This window comes from Anomaloglossus baeobatrachus, chromosome 6, assembly GCF_048569485.1.
Source record: "Anomaloglossus baeobatrachus isolate aAnoBae1 chromosome 6, aAnoBae1.hap1, whole genome shotgun sequence".
NCBI classification, from domain to species: Eukaryota; Metazoa; Chordata; class Amphibia; order Anura; family Aromobatidae; genus Anomaloglossus; species Anomaloglossus baeobatrachus.
In genome coordinates, this window is record NC_134358.1 from 416,600,212 (window position 1) to 416,614,092 (window position 13,881).

Consider the following 13,881-nt stretch of genomic DNA (forward strand, 5'->3'; position numbering starts at 1 on the left):
CTGTACCAACTGAGCTATGTAGTCATCCCCCCCAGAAGAGAGACGTGATCCTGCAGCGGTGGCTACTCTTGGCCGCACACCACGGGTGGCGTCACGAACAACTACCCCCATCATCCCCAAAACTTTATTAACACCAGGGGTCACGGAACCGGGCAAGGCCACCGCAGCGTCTCAGCTGTGAGAAGCACAAAGGCCCAGCGACGAGTAGCACCCGACCCCGTAGGTGCGTCAGATTCCTTTAGCGGACATGCATATGTGGCGCCCCTGACCTGGTCAGGGACCACTGAGTACTGCACCCATGCTGGGTGAGTGCAAACAGGTAATCCTGAAGGCTGAAATAGAGTGTGTACGCACAGACACATAGCAACCAGGTCATACACACACCTTTGAGGGGACCCCTGGGCAGACCCAGGAGGGGGCGTGCCTCCACATCCAATCAAGGGGTGCAGTGGAGAGGCTGGAAGCTAGTTGTTGCAGTGGCAGTCAAGGGAAAAGGAGCTGGAGGTAGCCAGTCTGAAGTGGAGACGCAGGAGAGCGGACACACTAGTCAGACCCTGCATGTGGAGTGGCTGCTGGCGGGGGAGAACATTGCCACACAGTCAGCCTGAAAGACTCCTGAAGAGAGAGGATAGGCAGTTGAGTACAGGGACTCCTGGTAATGAAGCACACATGGGGAACAGGTCCCTAGAGCCAGACATCAATTTAGTGGTCTGCTAAATCCTGCAGGTGGAGGGACTAGAGGTTCCTCACCAACCATTACAGAGCCCGAGCATCAGCAGCAACGAGGGGGCCCATAAGGAGGATCGAGCCTGGTGCCATCTTCCTTGGTCCACGCTGCCAGCAAACGGACCAGAAAGGGGAGAAAAGGCAGTTGCGACTTCCCTGGATTAACCCCACGGTACTTTAAGACAGGGGTTGTCCGAAACAAGAAGTGCTAGGAAGGCGATCTAACGGTCACCCCTTATACCAGCCTGAAGGATACCTGGTTCTCTCTTGTTGTATCTCAGCATCGCCCGGGTACCACTTGAAGCCTTTTGAAAGTGAGTAAAACCAGTTGCAAGGTACTTGGACTGAGACTGAGTTATTCTGCGACCTGTGGTTCTACACACATACTCCCGAGCCCTGGGGCCAGCCTCACTCATGGGAGGCCACACCATCCAACTGCAAATTCCACTAGCCCCAGACGCTCATTAAAGCTGCAGTGGCGGTCACCCATACCCAGACCGCAAACCGTGAGTGGCGTCACGACTCCCATGCAAACAATCCTAACATACCCGTGACCAGAGCAGATCCCAAGGAGAAGTCCCCGCGGCGTCCCTGGAAGTGGAGCAGAGTCCTAGAGGCGACCACCATGGTTCAGGGGGCGACTCACATACACACACACACACACACACACACACACACACACACACACTCAGCTTTATATATTAGATGTATAATTGATGGGAATGCTTTCACTAACTGCCTAGATGAGAAACACACAAACAATACTGAAACAAAGTTTCCCTGTATGAATAGTGTGTTTCATGTGCATAATAGTCCTGATTGCTGACTCCACTGTTCCATATCTTTGTATATTTGGTAAAGCTACAGAAAAATTGAAGCATCTGTTTAAATATACTACGTGTATAATTTGTTAGTAAACGAAAAGTGGTTATGAAAGATCCAGGGTGTACCCAAAGCTCTGCTCTTCAGCTATATTTGAGAACTGATTCATGATGTAAGCAAGACAGGGAATCAAAAAAGTGCTTGTTCCTGCAGTAAGAACAAGCTGATTAGTAGAATCCAGCTGTTACAGAAAAACACACTCCCAAAAATATTCATATGATGCCTACATTTAGCTCAAGGCTACGGTTTTAAGTGCTGAAGGTATCTGTAGATTGTGTTATGCAAATAGTATAGTTTTATTGACATACTGTGGGATTGTGGAGAAGCCAGACTGTCTATGAAGGAGAAGATATTACTGGAATGGGACAATGGGTAAAGAAATACAGTATTTCCTGCATAAACAGCACAATGCAGTGGAAATTAGGAGGTGGATTAAAGAGGCTGGAAGAATTTGCAACAGGCAGTACCAGCAAAAGAAACTGGCATTTAGGTTCCACTGAGACCGCTTCAAACATCTGATATTACCAAGTAGAATAATGATGCAGCTAATTACTTCTATATTTAAAGGCAGAACATTTATAATATACATATAAGTAAAGTGAAATTCTGCTGATCTTTTAAAGCTGTTTTTAATAACTATAACTGCTGTGATTTTATAATATGTAACATTTAAAGCGAACCTGTTATTTCAAGTATCTTTATCAGAGGCTTCCATGAGTGTGTACATGAGGAACAACACTAATTCTGGCCATAATATCCTGCATATCTTCACCAGTTTTCCACTCTGCTGGTTCTATCTCTAAATTTTCTGTTATAATGTGGATGTTTTTCATGCACTGAAAACAGACATGAAGCATTCCTGGTCTCCTCCCTATATATACCCTGTTTCCCCAAAAATAAGATAATGTCTTATATTTTTTTTTTGCCCCGAAAAAAGGGCTAGGTCTTATTTTTGGGGATAGCTTATTCTTTGGGAAACATGGCTGGGGGAAAGTTTACCCCCCCCAAAATATGCAGATCCCCTTTCCCAGGATCGTCATATGTACCAGACCCCGGGCATCTGCATGGCTCCCAGGTGCTCCTGTGATCCTGGGCAGGCGCTACCAGCCAGTGTGCTGCACACCGTCCTCCCCTGCTTCTGGCCGACACTCACACATCAGATCTCATACCCATACTCATACACACACACACTTATGAGATCACACACACAATCGCGCGCACACACTCACCACATCCGGTGATACCGCTTGCTTTCAGCCAGCAAGGTGACACAGCTCTTTTGTATCTATGATGCATTCTGTAGTGCTCCTGAGACCCTAAGGGCACTACAGGGAACTGCATCCTCTTGAGGATGCAGGACCTACCCCCTGGGACCTGGAGTATTAGTGCTGATACCAGCAAAGCACAACCAAAATCCTAGTTCTCCACTCCACACCGGGCATAGAGGGTTAACCAAGTAAGGGGATGGTCGCCATGGAAATGAACAAGTCCCTGGGATTAGCCAGCCTAGTGGGGGGGTCAGCAGTCACTCAGTAGAGAGTAGAGTGTGTAGCACACAGGAGAGGTGTCCGGACGAGCCTGAGCTGGTTCCGTGCTGCGTTGACCTGGGGGCATGGGAGAGAGGTCGCAGGTCGGGTAATGGAGATACCACTAGGACCGGAGCACACACAGGCCAGTTCTACACGGCTTGATAAATACCTGCCCGGTGAGGACACCTTCACAGACTTCACCAAACCAAATAATCCAGGGGCATCAGCAGTAAACTAGGATCGGGGTTCGGACACTTACCTCCCCACAGAGTCCACACTTCCCGCAGTACAGAGAAGGAGACTGTATCCCCAAAAGGGACAGTCAGGCCCCAAACTCGCCACGCTATGGGGACCCAACCAACAGAGAGTGCTGGCGACAGAGCAACCTGGGTCACTACATTGGCACTGATACTCCAAGGGACCTGAACCAGTAATCCAAGGGCCTGAGTGAGTAGACACTGTTAAAGACAACCTGGTGTGGTCTCTGTTATTACCCCTCATCATCACCCAGGCATGGCCCTACCTGCGGAGGACCTAACACCATTGCTGCAATCACCACCAGCTCTGGGAGTACCCACATTTAGCAGCGGTGGTTCTTCATCCTTAACCGCAACCCGCAGGTGGCATCACATGACATTAACTCTATTCTCCCTTTGTAAATATACCCCCCTTACAAAAAGGGGCCCAGGGCATGGAACCGGGCAACGGCCATCAAAGTGACATCCCTAACAATATATTCTGCCCCTGGACCGAGTACCCCATTGCCTTGGCGCTACAACCCCTTTTCCTGGCGTCATCACTAACATGATATGGACAAGGCCCATTAACACGGGTGATATGTGCCTTAAGGAACTGTATTTAATGGACTGTTTGTGTAAAGACTGCCATCGTCTTTAATGCTGAAAAATTGGCTGCGCCATCACTGTGCCCAAGAGAGAGCGAAATTGCAAAAGCGCATGAGCAGAAGCCCCGCCCATGAGTCCTGAGAGTGCGGGCAGAAGTCAGAAGTAACCGGACCTGGAAGCTCCCAGTGTGCCCCAGTCCCCGCGAGAGTGGTGAGAAATGGCCGAGGGAGAGTAGCAAGATGGATGCACAGGGAGCCAGCGACGGCCCAGGAGCTGCAGCATCCGGCGCAGTGGCACCGATCATGCAAGCAACCCTGCCACTGAAGGAGGAGATGGCCATCTGTGATGATCCGGTCACGGTGGCCGTGAACGCCAACCAAGTCATCTCAGCCCCCACCGCCTTGGACCTGGAGGAGGCAGATTCGGGCATCAGCACCCCGGAGGCAGCATGGGTCCTACGCTGCAGAGGAAATGGCTACCGTGCTTCATTATCAACGTGTTCGGTGCCTGAGATTCTGTTGCCGGAGCATGAGAAAGAGTCTTCCTTGGATAAGGGGCCGCCGTCTGACACCCTAACGTCCTGGTACCAATTTGTCACCGTTGCAGCCTGCCAGGACCCTTTGCCTGAGTGTGTTTGGGGAATGTCCGATGCCAGGGAGCCGGGACCAGTTCCCAGGCGCTGCCATTGTAGCTCAAATCAGGTGGCTACCGGAATGTTTTAGTTGAAAAGTTTACAAATTTGAAAGTTTGACTCAGACCTCGTCACCCTTGTTGAACCTTTTTCATGTGTTCAGTTAAAGTAAAAAGGCCACCAGGGACCTGGGTGATGTGAGATGGCCCCAGAGACCCTAAGTGGAGGATGGCAAGGAAGTTAAAGCCTAAAGGCCCCGTCACACTAAGCAACATCGCTAGCAACATCGCTGCTAACGAACAACTTTTGTGACGTAGCAGCGATGTTGCTAGTGATGTTGCTGTGTGTGACATCCAGCAACAACCTGGCCCCTGCTGTGAGGTCGCTGGTTGTTGCTGAATGTCCTGGGCCATTTTTTAGATGTTGCTGTCCTGCTGTGAAGCACAGATCGCTGTGTGTGACAGCGAGACAGCAACAACTGAATGTGCAGGCAGCAGGAGCCGGCTTCTGCAGAGGCTGGTAACCAATGTAAACATCGGGTAACCAAGAAGCCCTGTCCTTGGTTACCCGATATTTACCTTTGATACCAGCCTCCCCTGCTCTCACTGTCAGTGCCGGCTCCTGCTCTGTGCACATGTAGCTGCAGGCACATCGGGTTAATTAACCCGATGTGTGCTGTAGCTAGGAGAGAAGGGAGCCAGCGCTCAGTGTGCGCTGCTCCCTGCTCTGTGCACATTTAGCTGCAGCACACATTGGGTAATTAACCCCATGTGTGCTGTACTAGGAGAGCAGGGAGCCAGCGCTCAGTGTGCGCTGCTCCCTGCTCTCTGCACGTGTAGCTGCGTGAGCTGGTAACCAAGGTAAATATCGGGTTGGTTTCCCGATATTTACCTTAGTTACCAAGCGCAGCATCTTCCACGCGGCGCTGGGGGCTGGTCACTGGTTGCTGGTGAGCTCACCAGCAACTAGTGTAGCCACGCTCCAGCGATCCCTGCCAGGTCAGGTTGCTGGTGGGATCGCTGGAGCGTCGCAGTGTGACATCTCACCAGCAACCTCCTAGCAACTTACCAGCGATCCCTATCGTTGTTGGGATCGCTGGTAAGTTGCTTAGTGTGACTGGACCTTAAGATGTTCAGCGTGCCATTCTTGTTGAATCTTTTTATAGTGTTTGGTTAAAGCTTAAAAGGCCATCAGGGTCCTGAGTGATGCACCACTGGGGGGTGGCACCAGAGACCCTAGGTGGAGGGTGGCACGGAGGGTGGTAATTCCACTCAATTATTTTGACAATGTTGAAATGTTATATAAGCATTTGTTATTTTTCTTGAAAAATCTGCAAAATCTGAAAATGTTGAATAATCTTGGAACAGTAACCTGATTAACCTGTTTGAAAAAGTTAGTTTAAAAATGGACCATGGCTGCAGGACTGGCAGCAGCCAACACAAACTTGTGTCTTGTAAATAGTTGCACCATGTATGCCTCCCAGAGTAATCCCTTTCTACCATCAGGACATTGATACCACCATCAAGGATACGAAGTTGGAGGAAAGGTCTGGGATAGAGAAGGCCGAGACCTGGTCACCACCGGGAGCGGTGACCTGCCTCCTCAAAGGGTTTTGGGGAACCAGGACCTTTTTGGGTGGTGGGTTGATGGGAGAATACTTGAAGTTTGCAACGTTTAAGAATTGAGCCTCCGCTGCGCGGGAAGAATGTTATGTATTGTTTAACCACTTTTTTTCTATTCCGGTTACAATAAGACTCTATTTCACTTGCAGTCTGAGGACGAGCTGTGTTTAACCAAGGGGACATGTAGCGCCCCTGAGACTCTCAGGGCACTACAGGGAACTGCATCCTCTTGGGGATGCAGGACCTACCCCCTGGGACCTGGAGTATTAGTGCCGATACCACCAAAGCACTACCAAAATCCTAGTTCTCCATTCCACACCGGGCATGGAGGGTTAACCATATAAGGGGATGGTCACCATGGAAAGGAACGAGTCCCTGGGATTAGCCAGCCTAGTAGGAGGGATCAACAGTCAGAGAGTAGAGAGTAGAGTGTGTAGCACACAGAAGAGGTGTGAGGACATGCCTGAGCTGGGTCTGTGCAGCGGTGACTTGGGGGCACAGGAGAGAGGTCTCCAGGTCGAGTACCGGAGATACCGCTGGGACCAGAGCATGCACAGGGCACAGGGCCCTAGATCAGGTGCCAGTTCTACACAGCTTGATAAATACCTGTCCGGTGAGGACACCTTCACGGACCTCACCAAACCAAATAATCCGGGGGCATCAGCAGTAAACTAGGATCGGGGTTCGGACACTTACCCACTTACCTCCCCACGGGGTCCGCACTGCCCGCTGTACGGAGAAGGAGACTGTACCCCCAAAAGGGACAGTTGGGACCCAAATGCTCCACGCTACGGGGACCCAACCAACAGAGAGTGCTGGGGACAGAGCAACCTGGGTCACTACATTGGCACTGATACTCCAAGGGACCAGAACCAGTAATCCAAGGGCCTGAGTAAGTAGAGACTGTTAAAGACAACCTGGTGTGGTCTCCGTTATTACCCTTCATCATCTCCCAGGCACGGTCCTACCTGCGAAGGAACTAACACTATTTCTGCAATCACCACCAGCTCTGTGAGTACCCACATTTCGCAGCAGCGGTTTTCCATACTTAACTGCAACCCGCAGGTGGCGTCACATGCCATTAACTCTATTCTCCTTTTGTAAATATACCCCCCTTACAAAAAGGGGCCCAGGGCACGGAACCAGGCAATGGCCACCAAAGTGACATCCCTAAAGCGGGCTTTACACGAGACGACTGATCGTGCGATGCATCGTCGGGGTCACGGTTTTCGTGATGCCCATCCGGCATCGTACACGACGGCGTCTCGTGTAACACCTCCTAGCGACGCAGTAACGCTCACAAATCATGAGTCGTGTACTCGTCGCTAGGTTTCATAAAATTGTTTAATTAAAATGGCGGCGGTTGTTCATCGTTTCCGTGGCATCACACGTTGCTTCGTGTGACACCACGGGAACGATGAACAGCAGCTTTACTTGCCTCCCCCGGCACCCGATGGCTTAATGGAAGGAAGGAGGTGGGCGGGATGTTTACATCCCGCTCATCTCTGCCCCTCCGCTTCTATTGGCCGGCTGCCGTGTGATGTCGCTGTGGCGTGAACGTCCCTCCCACTCCAGGAAGTGGACGTTCGTCGCCCACAGCGAGGTCGTCCGGAAGGTAAGTACGTGTGACGGGGGTTAAATGAGTTTGTGCGCCACGGGCAACTAATTGCCTGTGACGCAAAAACGACGGGGGCAGGTACGATCAATCGTGCTATCGCACAATCGGTCATCTCGTGTAAAGCAGGCTTAACGGTATATTCTGCCCGGGACTGAGTACCCCATTTCCTGGGCGCTACACGTTCCACTGGTGGGTCCTCCATTAATTCTACCCGCAGGTCCTGGCACTCAGCTGCAAAGCGACCAATGTCATTCTACCGCCCATAAGCAATCAATATCGCTGGATGTGGTGAGTGTGTGTGTGCAATCTGATGTGTGATTGTGTGTGTTTGATCTAATGTGTGTGGGTGTGCATTCCACCGTAGGTCCTTAATGCATTCCACTGCTCATGGTTGGCATCTGGTGAGTATGATTGTGGGGTCTTCTGTCTTCTTTCTTCTCTCTTTTGGGTGTGTCTGCTTTCTATAATGAATTGTCCTGCAGTATTCTTTAACTTTTTTAGCTGCATGGACACTTCATTATTGAACCGCGACTAGGTCTTATTTTTGAAGTAGGGCTTATATTTAATCCTTGCTGAAAACTACTGCTAGGCCTTATTTTTAAGATAGGTCTTATTTTCAGGGAAACACAGTAGCACATGTTTAGAAGCTGCAACAGCATGGAAGTGTAGCCGAGGATCCAGTATTGAGGTAAGCTAAACATTTCCTTGAAAACCTGCAAGCGAAATTGTTGTTCCCGAGCAAGGCTTGGCTTCTTAACAAGTTGATCAGGACAGCCATAGCATAAGCATTCAGTAATATTCTTTTAATGGAGTTGTACCCACTATGGCACAACCTGATAAAGTGAACCTTTCTTACCAGTATTTGATGTATACTGATGTGCAAAAGGGTAACAATGTTTTGAGGTTTTAACTTTCAGGCTCCATATCTCACCATTCACTACATCTTGTAGCATGTAGCATGATAATACCTTCATTTTATAGACAAAAATCTTGGCTATCTCATACATTCATTTTGAATTGCAACAATTTAACACATGATTAGTTATAACGAATATATAAACAACTAGTTATGCATATTTTTGTCATGTCACTGCATTGTTACTGTTTTGCTCCTAAAAAAATAATTTTTATTTTGTTACTATTTTGTAAATCAACCTTTGGCTTACAACACTGCTTCAATTCTTCTGGGATTTCTCTTGATCAGATTTAAGCATGTGTCAAACGAAATCTGATCATACCTTTTACACCTTTCCAATGTTGATGCATACTGGTAGACTCACTTGGGTATGTATACAAGTTTTACATCAACTCTAGCCACAAATGCTTGATTGGGTTGAGGTCTGTGGACTCTGAGAGCTAATTCCAATACATCTAGTTCATTGTCACTGAACCATTTCTCTGAGAATCTTGACATACAGTGAGTACGGAAAGTTTTCAGACCCCTTTAAATTTTTCACTCTGTTTCATTGCAGCCATTTGGTAAATTCAAAAAAGTTAATTTTCTTCCTCATTAACCCTAGAACGCATACCTGGGGCTTCGCAGGCCTGCTAGGTTACTTGTTTTCTATTTTCTGCAAGATTGCTTTAGTTAGGTATTTCTCAGGTATATAGTTATTAGTACAGTGGTACCTCGCTTAACGAGTAACCCACTTAACGAGAATTTGGCTTAACAAGCAAAGCTTTCTGTAAATTTGTAACCCACTTTACGAGAAAGCTTTACTGTACGAGCAAAACACTCACTGAAAACACTTCCGGTTCCGTACATCCACGGTGCACTGACCCGCACTTGCAGTCCACACAAACACACACATGTACGCACAAATACACACAAACACACACGCACGCACGCACATACAGTATTATGCTCACCTTACATTCCGTTCCACCACCGGCCTCATGGTTCTTGTAGTTCCCAGGTACATCGCGATGTCCTCGCAGCGAACTACAAGACCCAGGAGGCCTGCGATGGAACGGAAGGTAAGGTGAGCATATAATATAACATAATATCGTGTACCTTTTGTTTCATCGCTGGCCTCCTGGGTCCTGTAGTTCGCCGCTCTGCTCCACTCCAGGCTGTGTATTGCATCCATAGCAACGAGGCAGGAACTTCCTGTCACCGCTACTGAAAGGCAGCGCGCTGGCCAATTAGAGGCAAGCGGCTTTGCCTTTGACGTCAGCGCTCTGGCCAGGAAGTTCCTCCCTCGTCGTTATGGTAACGCGATACACAGCCCGGCCCCGTACCAGAGAACAGCAAGCCCCAGGAGACCGGCGATGGAACGGAAGGTAAGGTGAGCATATAATATGTGTGTTCGTTCTTGTGTGTTTGTGTGAGTTTGTGTGTGTTTGTACATGTTTGTGTGAGTTTGTGTGTGTTTGTACATGTTTGTGTGTGTTTGTGTACGTGTGGAATGACAGAAAAGGGGACCAGGATGGGACATTTAACACGTTGTGGAACGAATCGTCTGCATTGCAATGATTTCCTATGGGAAATCTTGCATTGCTGAATGAGTAACTTGGTTAACAAGCACAGTCCAAGAACGGATTGTTGTTGTTAAGCAAGGTTCCACTGTAATTTCCAGTTATTCATATATTTTTATGTTATAGGCATTTCGATAAAACAACTCTTTTTTGGGACTACCCCATATTCACATACCTGGGGTCTTTTAGGCCTGTACTTAGTTTACATGTGATCCTCAGTCTTTTTGTCTGTACTGTTGCTGGGGAAGACTTTAGGGTGCTTTACACGCTGCGACATCACTAGCGATAGATAGTGATGTCGTGTTCGATAGCACCCGCCCTCGTCGTTCGTGCGACATTTGGTGATCGCTGCCGTTGCGAACATTATCGCCATGGCAGTGTCACACGCACATACCTGTTCTGCGACGTCGCTGTGCCCGCCAACCAATCCCTCCTTCAAGGGGGAGATGCGTTCGGCGTCACAGCGATGTCACAAAACAGCCGTTCAATAGTAGAGGAGGGGCGGAGATGAGCGGCCGGAACATGCTGCCCACCTTCTTCCTTCCTCATTGCCGGTGGATGGAGGAAAGGAGATGATCGTCGCTCCTGCGGTGTCACACATAACAATGTGTGATGCCGCAGGAACGAAGAACAACCTCACTACGTACGAGACATCGATTTTTGGTAAATGAAAGACCTCTCATATACCAACGATTTTTGTCTCTTTTGCGATCGTTTAAGGTCGCTCCTGCCTGTCACACTCTGCGATGTCGCTAACGGCTCCGGATGTGCGTCACAAACACCGTGACCCCGACGATATATCATTAGCGATGTCACAGCGTGTAAATGGCCCTTTAGTCTTTATTACTCAGTCTTTCTGACTCTGCTGTTGCTGGGAAGAGCGTGGATTCTGCCTGACTACATGGTCATTTGATCTTGGGAGGGAGGCTCCCTCACAAAGTCATGCGTCTCTGACATCATCGCAGGTCATGAACACACAGGAACAGGAGGACAGACAACATCCTGTTCATTGTGTGCTACTTGCTGAAGAGACTTTGGAGGAAGGAGTCAGCTTTCTAGTCTCTGGAAAAAGAAACTTTCTGAGCTTCAAAAATCCAGAGGCTTCTACTGCACCTAAAATAAAGTGGTGACCTGCTGAAGGTAAGAGGAGGGGGGCTGCACTTTACCTTTAGCACACACACTAACAAAGAGTGCACAACCCTGATTGTAATCTTTTTTTTTTTTTTCCTTTTTATTTTACTGACATCTAAGGTTACAATGGCACCTGGGGTTTGACTGACCAAGAAATCGAGGCAATCATGTTTGATAGTGATGAAGACAGTGCACTTTCTTTGTCTGATGAAGAGTACATGCCACCAGCTAATGTCTCTACTTCATCGTCCAGTGATTCTTCAGATGATGAAGAAGTAGTGGATCCAGCAGAATGTACAAATAGAACATCCAAAACTAATGTTTTTTGGGACAGTACTGCTGGGGTTCTTAGACGCACCCCATCACATAATATTATGAGAGTTGCTGAAGGCGCTGTAGGAATTCCCCAATTCTTGTCCAAAAGAGTTGTTTCCTGTACTTTTTTTCAGATGATATTGCAGATGAGGTAGTTTTGTGTACTAACTTAGAAGGAAAACATTGCTTTAGGAAGAAAAAAAACATGGAAAAATATAACAAAAGAGGAACTATATTTTTATATTGCCCTTACTCTTCTGGCAGGGTGTACAAAATGGTACGATGTTCCAATCAGAGAATTATTTCTGAACCCTTTTTCAGATCTACATTACAAAGCTACAATGTCAGTCAATAGATTTGAGAATATTCGGAGAAACCTTCGTTTTGATGATAAGAGAACTTGTCCTGTGAGATTGGAAACAGATAAATTAGCCCCTATTAGCTACATCTGGAATCTTTTCATCAAAAACTGTACAAAGCTTTAGCATTCTAATGACAATGTGACAGTGGATGAACAACTTGTTGTCTTTAGGGGACGTTGCAAATTCATTCACTATATACCCAGTAAACCTGCCAAGTATTGCATAAAAATTTTCTGGATGTGTGATTCTACAAGCTATTATTGCATGAATGGTTTGATTTACTGTGGCAAAGAAGCTGATTCTGCAGTCCAGAAAGACCTATGTTCTGATATAGTAAAAACACTTGCAGTACCAATTTACAATTCTGGAAAAATATAACAATGGACAACTACTTTACCAATCTGGAACTGGACAAATTTTTACTTCAGAAAAAACTCACACTTGTTTGTACTATGAGGCTAAACAGCCACGAAATTCCTCCAATCATGAAGCACAATCCCAAGCGACCACTTTATGAGAGTGTCTTTGGTTTCTGCAATCAAGAGACAATGGTATCTTATAAAGCAAAGAAAGAAAAATCCGTGATATTACTGAGAACAATGCATCATGATGGAAGTATTGACACTGATGACAGGAAACAGAAACTTGAAATCATACTGCATTATAATAAAACAAAAGTAGGTGTGGATGAAATGATTGGAGAGTATTCGTGCAAGAGGCAGACAAAACGTTGGCCTGTAGTGATTTTTAGCATATCATTGATGTGTCAGCCCTCAATAGCTATGTTTATAGTAAAACTCATCGAGAATCCCATGCCAACTGGAAGGACAAGAGACGTCTATTTTTGACGGAACTTTGCTATGAACTTGTGATGCCTACCATGATGGAGTGAGGCAACACGAAATGCTTGCCAAAGCAAATTACGGAAGCTATGATGCAATGTGGTATACATTTTCAGAAACATCCAGAGCCAAGAGAAAAAAATAAGCGCTGTTATATTTGTCCAGCAAAGAAGGAAAGGAAATCAAAGCATTTCTGTACTACTTGTGGACAAAATGTCTGCAAGGAATCTTCTTTCAAAAAAATAATATGTGAAAATTGTTGGGGTAATCAGTAAGGTTGAGAAGGAAAGTTTTTGAAAAGAAATATTCCTGCACCATGTTTACTACAACTTTTATATAAAAAACTTCTATACAAAAATAAAATCGTAGTATATATATATATATATATATATATATATATATATAAAAAGAATTATATAGAATGCATATATTTGGCATTTTAAGCCGGTGTAATTACTTTTTTTTGTTTTATGCACATAATTATGTTTTGAAATGTTCTCATCTCAAATAATCTTTGAAAAGTATTTCTATTTGAGTTACTCCATGTTATTTGCACACAGGCCTAAAAGGCCCCAGGTATGTGAAAGTGTAGATTTCTATGGTTGCGCGTTCTAGGGTTAATGTACACTCTGCACTCCATCTTGACAGAAAAAAAGTAGAAATGTAGAAATTTTTGCAAATTTATTAAAAGGATGCCATTTACCAGGAGACAGACCTTGTGATAACACAGCTCCAACCCCCACCTCAGACGCATCGGCCTCTATGATAAAAGACTGAGAAACATCAAGCTGACTGAGCATAGGTGCTGTAGAAAAACATCTTTTTAAAGAGTAAAAAGCCTGCTGGGTGGAGTCTGACCATTTAGAGAAATGTGTCCCTTTTTGTCATGTCAGTAAGAGG